This window comes from Chrysochloris asiatica, unplaced genomic scaffold, assembly GCF_000296735.1.
Source record: "Chrysochloris asiatica unplaced genomic scaffold, ChrAsi1.0 scaffold00528, whole genome shotgun sequence".
NCBI classification, from domain to species: domain Eukaryota; kingdom Metazoa; phylum Chordata; class Mammalia; order Afrosoricida; family Chrysochloridae; genus Chrysochloris; species Chrysochloris asiatica.
This window is the reverse complement of record NW_006409046.1, coordinates 190335-197240: the sequence shown is the minus strand read 5'-3', so window position 1 is coordinate 197240 and position 6906 is coordinate 190335.

The window sequence follows — 6906 nt, the reverse complement described above, 5'->3', positions numbered from 1 at the left end:
ACATGGACACGTCGGAGTTACCTGACATGTAGCTAGGACTCTGTATATGGACATGTTAGACTACTTTGCCATGAAGCTAGCTCTCAGTATATAAACACCTTGGACTACTCTGCCATGTAGCTAGAACTCTGTATATGGAAATTTTGCACTACACTTCCATGTAGCTAGCTCTCCGTATATGCACATTTTGGACTCATCTGCCATGTAGCTATGTCTCTGTGCATGGATATGATGGGTTGATCTGACATGTAGGTAGCTCTCTGTATATTAACATACTGGACTGCTCTGTATTGTAGATAGCTCTCAGTACATGGACATGATGGACTCATTAGCCATGGAGCCAGCATTCTGTGTATGAACATTATGTACTCATCTGTGTTGTAGCTGGCCCTCTAAATAAAAACCTGTTGGAATAAACTTGCATGTATCTAACTCTCAGTATATGGACATGTTGGACTCATCTGCCATGTAGCTAGTACTCTGTATATGGACTTTTTGACTACTCTGCCATGGAGTTAGCTCTCTGTTCATGGGTATGTTCAACTGAACTGCCATGTATGTAGCTCTCTGTATAGGAACATATTGAACTTGTCTGTCTTGTAGGTAGCTCTAAGTATATGGACATGTTGCACTCATCAGCCATGGAGCCTGCATTCTGTGTATGAGAATGTCGGACTCACCTGCCTTGTAGCTCATCCTCTCTATATACACATGTTGGAAACAACTGCCATGTAGCTAGTACTCTGTATACGGACATGTTGGACTATTATGCCATGTAGCTAGCTCTCAGTATATGGACACGTTGGACTCATCTGCCATGTATCTAGAATTCTGTATATGGAAATGTTGCACTGCTCTGCCATGTAGCTAGATCTATGTATATGGACATGTTGGTATTGTCAGCCATGTAGCTAGCCCTCTGTGCATGGATATGTTAGACTGATCTGACATATAGGTAGCTCTCTGTATATGAAAATATTGTATTCATCTGCCATGAAGCCAGCACTCCGTGTATGAACAAGTTGGTCTCATCTGCCTTGCTGCTAGCCCTCTAAATATACACATTTTGGACTCATCTCCCATGAAGCTAACTCTCAGTATATGGACATGTTGGACTCATCTGCCATGGAGCTAGAACTCTGTGTATGGACATGTTGGACTACTCGGGCACATTGGACAAATCTGCCATGTACCTAGAACTCTGTATATGGGAATGTTGCACTACTCTAACTTGTAGCTAGCTCTCTGTACATAAACAAGTTGGACTTATCTGCCTGGTAGCTAGAACTTTGTATATGAAAATGTTGCACTACCCTGCCATGCTGCCAGCTCTCAGTATACTGACACGTTGAACACATCTGCCATGTAGCTAGTACACTGCTCAGCCATGTAGCAGGCTGTCTATAGATAGACAAGTTGGACTCATCTGCTTTGTAGGTAAATCTCTGTATATGGAAATATTGCACTACACTGTCTTTGTATATGGACATTTTGTAGTCGTCAGTCATGTAGGTAGCTTTCTGTACATGAATATGTTGGACTGATCTGCCAAGTAGGTAGCTCTCTGTATATGAGCATATTGGACTTGTCAGTCATGTAGCTAACTCTCAGTATATGGACACCTTGCACACATCTGCCATGTAGCTAGAGCTCTATATATGGAAATGTTGCAATACACTGGCATGTAGCAAGCTCTTTGTATATATAGAAGTTGGACTTATCTGCCTTGTAGCGCGAACTCTGTATATGGAAATGTTACACTACCCTGCCATGTAGCTTTCTCTCTGTATATGGACATTTTGGACTCGTTAGCCATGTATCTAGCTCTCTGTACATGGATATGTTGAACTGATCTGGCAAGTACTTAGCCCTATTTATATGAACATGTTGGATTTCTCTGTCATGTAGGTACCTCTCAATTTATGGACACCTTGGACACATTTACCATGTAGCTAGATTTCTGTATATGGAAATGTTGCACTACACTCTCATGTAGCTAGCTCTCTGTATATGGACATTTTAGTCTCATCTGCCATGTAGCTAGCTCTCAGTATATGTTATCCTGATCTGCGAAGTAATTAACTCTCTGTACATGAACATATTGGACTTATCTGCCATAAAGCTAGCTCTTATTATATAAACACATTGGACTCATTTGCCATGTAGCTTGAAAACTGTATATGAAAATGATTCACTACTCTGCCATGTAGCTGGCTCTCAGTGTATGGAAACCTTGAACACATCTGCCATGTAGCTAGAATTCTGTATATGGAAATACTGCACTACCCTGCCACTCAGGTAGCTCAATGTATATGGACATTTTGGACTCATCTGCCTTTTATCTAGCCCTCTAAATATACACATGCTGGACTCATCTTCCAAGTATCTAATTCTAAGTATATGGACATGTTGGGATCATCTGCCATGTTGCTAGTACTCTGTATATGCACATTTTGGACTGATCTGCCATGTAGCTAGCTCTGTGTACAAGGATATGTCGGACTGATCTGCCAAGTAGGTAGGTCTCTAGATATGAATATATTGAACTTGAGTGCCATGTAGCTAGCTCTCAGTATATGGAAAAGTGGTACACATCTGCCATGTAGCTTGAACTCTGAATATGGACATGTTGGAGTATTCTGCCATGTAGCTAACTCTCTGTATATAGACAATTTTGATTCATATGCCGTGTAGCTAGAACTCTGTATATGGAAATGTTGGCCTACTTTGCCATGTATATGGACATTTTGGATTTGTCTGCCATGTAGCTAACTCTCTGAACATGGATATGTTGGACTGACCTGCCAAGTAGGTAGCTCTCTGTATATGAACATATAGTACTTGTCTGCCATGTAGCTAGCTCTCAATATATGGACATGTTGGACTCATCTGACATGTACCTAGTACCCTGTATATGGATATTTTGGACTGCTCTGCCATGTAGCTAGCCTTCAGTATATGGAAACATTGCACACATCTGTCATGTATATAGATCTCTGTATATGGAAATGTTCCACTACCATGCCATGTAGCCTGCTCTCTGTATAAGGACATTGTGGACTTGTCTGCCATGTATCTAGCTCTCTGTACATGGATATGTTTGACTGATCTGCGAAGTAGGTGGCTCTCTGTATATGAATGCATTGTACTTGTATGCCATATAGGTAGCTCTCAATATATGGACACCTTGTACACAACTGACATGTAGCCACAACTTTTTATATGGAAATGTTGCACTACCCTGCCTTGTATCTAGATCTCTGTATATGAACCTTTTGGACTTGTCTGCCATGTAGCTAGCTCTCTATGCATGGATATGTTACACTGATCTGTGAAGTAGGTAGCTCTCTGTTAAAGAACATATAGGATCTGTCTGCCATGTAGCTAGTTCTCAGCATATGGACATGTTGTACTCATCTGCCATGTAGCTAGTACTCTGTATACGGACATGTTTGATTGCTCTGCCATGTAGCTAGCTTTCAGTGTATGGACACGTGGGACACATCTGCCATCTACCTAGAAACCTGTATATGGAAATGTTGCAATACTTTGTCATGCAGCCAGCTCTCTGTATATAGACAATTTGGAATCGTTTGCCTTGTAGCTAGAACTCTATATATGGAAATGTTTCATTACCCTGCCATGTAGCTAGCTCTCTATATATGGGCATTTTGGATTCGTCTGCCATATAGCTAGGTCTCTGTACATGGATATGTTGGACTTATCTGCCAAATAGGTAGTTCTCTGTATATGATCATATAAGACATGTCTGCCCTGTAGGTGGCTAACAGTATATGGAAACGTTGGACACATCTGCCATATAGCTACTACCCTGAATATTGACATGTTGGACTATTCTGCCATGAAACTACCTCTCAGTATATGAACATGTAGCACTTGTCTGCCATGTCGGTAGCTCTCTGTATATGAACACCTCTGACACATCTGCCATGTAGCTAGAACTCTGTATATGGAATTGTTTCAATACCCCGCCTTGAGTTTACATCACTATATATAGACAAGTTAGACTGATCTACCTTGTACCTAGAAATCTGTATATGGAAATGTTACATTACCCTGCCATGTAGCTAGCTCTCTGTATATGGACATTTTAGACTCATCTTCCATGTAGCTAGATCTCTTATATTGATATGTTGGACTGATCTGCCATGTAACTAGTACCCTGTATATGAACATATTAGACTTGTCTGCCATGTAGCTTGCACTCAAAATATGGACATGTTGGACTCTTCTGATATGTGGCTAGTACCCTGTATATGGATTGTTGGACTTCTGTATCATGTAGCTAGCTCTCAGTGTATGGACAAATTTCACACATCTGACATGTACCTAGAACTCTGTAATGGAAATGTTGCACTACTCTGCCATGTAACTAGCTCTCTCTATATAGACAAGTTGGACTTATCTGCCTTGTACATAGAACTCTGTATATGGAAATGTTGCACTTCTCTGCCATGTAGCTAGCTCTCTGTATATGGACATTTGGGACTCTTCTGCCATGTAGCTAGCTCTCTGTACATGAATATGGTGAACTGATCTTCCAAGTAGGTAATTCTCTGTATATGAACATATTGGATTTGTCTGACATGTAGCCAGCTCTCAATGCATGGACACGTTGGACACATCTGCTATGTACTTAGAGGTCTGTATATGGGTATGTTGCAATACTCTGCCATGTAGCTAGCTCTCTATAGATAGACAAGTTGGACTCATCTGCTTCATAGCTAGAACTCTATATATGGAAATATTGCACTACACTGCTATGCAGCTAGCTCTCTGTATATGGACATTTTGTATGCATCTGCCATGTAGCTAGCTCTCTGTACATGGATATGTTGGACTCATCTGCAAATAGGTACCTCTCTGTATATGAACATAATGGACTTGTCTGCCATGTAGCTGGCTCTCAGTATATGGACACGTTGGACACATCTGCCATGTAGCTAGAGCTCTGTATATGGAAATGTTGCACTACTCTGCCATGTAGCTACCTATCTTTATATAGACAAGTTGGATTCGTATGCCTTATAGCTAGAACTTTATATATGAAAATGTTGCACTACGCTGTCATGTAGCTAGCTCTCTGTATATGGACATTTTGTACTCGTCTGCCTTGAAGCTAGTTCTCTGTACATGGATATGTTGAGTTGATCTGCCAAGTAGGTAGCTCTCTTTATATGAACATACTGGACATGTCTGCCATGTAGCTAGCTCTAAGAATACGGACATGTCAGACTAATCTGAAATGTAGCTAGTACCCTCTATATGAACATGTTGGACTGCTCTGCCATGTAGCTAGCTCTCAGTGTATGGACACGTTGGACACATCTGTCATGTAGCTAGAATTCTGTATATGGAAATGTTGCATTATTCTACCATGTAGCTAGTTTTCTGTATGTGGACATGTTGGACTCACCTGCCTTGTACCTAGAAATGTGTATATGGAAATGTGGCACTACCCTGCCATGAAGCTATCTCTCTGTATATGGACATGTTGTACTCGTCTGCCATATACACGGATATGTAGGATTGATCTGCAAAGTAGGTAGCTCTCTATATATGAGCATATTGGACTTTTCTACCATGTATTTAGCTATCAGTGTATGGACACGTTGGACACATTTGCCATGTAGCTAGAACGCTGTATTTTGAAATGTTACATAAACATGCCATATACCTACCTCTCGTTATACGGACATTTTGGACTCTTCTGCCATGTAGCTAGCTCTCTATACATGAATATGTTGAACTGATTTGCCAAGTAGGTAGCTCTCCGTATATGAATATGTTGGACTTGTCTGCCATGTAGCTAGCTTTCTGTTTATGGACATTTTGGATTCGTCTGTCATGTAGCTAGCTCTCTGTATTTGAATATTTTGGACTTTTTCCATGTAGTCAGCTCTCTATACATGGATATGTTGGACTGATCTGAAAATACGTAGCTCTCTGTATATGAACATATTGGACTTGTCTGCAATGTAGTTCACTCTCAGTATACGGAAAACATGGACACATTTGTCATGTAGCAAGTACCCTGAATATGGACATTTTGGACTACTCTGCCATGTAGCGCACTATCATTATATGGACACGGTGGACACATCTGCCATGTAGCTAGAATTCTGTATATGGAAATGTTGCACTACCCTGCCATGTGGTTATCTCTCTGTATATAGATATGTTGGACTCATTTGCCTTGTAGGTAGAACTCTGTATTTGGAAATGTTGCACTACCTTACCATGTGGCTAGCACTCTGTATATGGACATTTTGGACTCGTCTTCCATGTATGTAGCTCTCTATACATGGATATGTTGGACTGATTACCAAGTAGGTACCTCCCTGTATATGAACATATTGGACTTTTCTTCCATGTAGGTAGCTCTCAATAATTGAACACTTTGGACACATCTACCACATAGCTAGAACTCTGTATATGGAAATGTAGAACTACTCTGCCATGTAGCTAGCTATCTGTATATGGACATTTTGGACTTGTCAGCCATTTAGCTAAATCTATGTACATGGATATGTTACATTGATCTGCTAATTAGGTTGCTCTCTGTATGTGAACATATTGGACTTGTCTGCCATGTAGTTAACTCTCAATATATGGACATGTTGGACTTATCTGCTATGTAGCTAATACCCTGTATATGGACATGTTTGACTGCTCTGCCATGTAGCTGGTTTTCATTGTATGGACACGTTGGACACATCTGCCATGTACCTAGAACTCTGTATATCGAAATGTTGCACTACTCTGCCATGTAGCTAGCTCTCTGTATATAAACAAGTTGGACTCATCTGCCTTGTAGCTAGAACTCTGTATATGGAAATGTTGCACTACACTGCCATGTAGCAAGCTCTCTGTATAGGGACAATT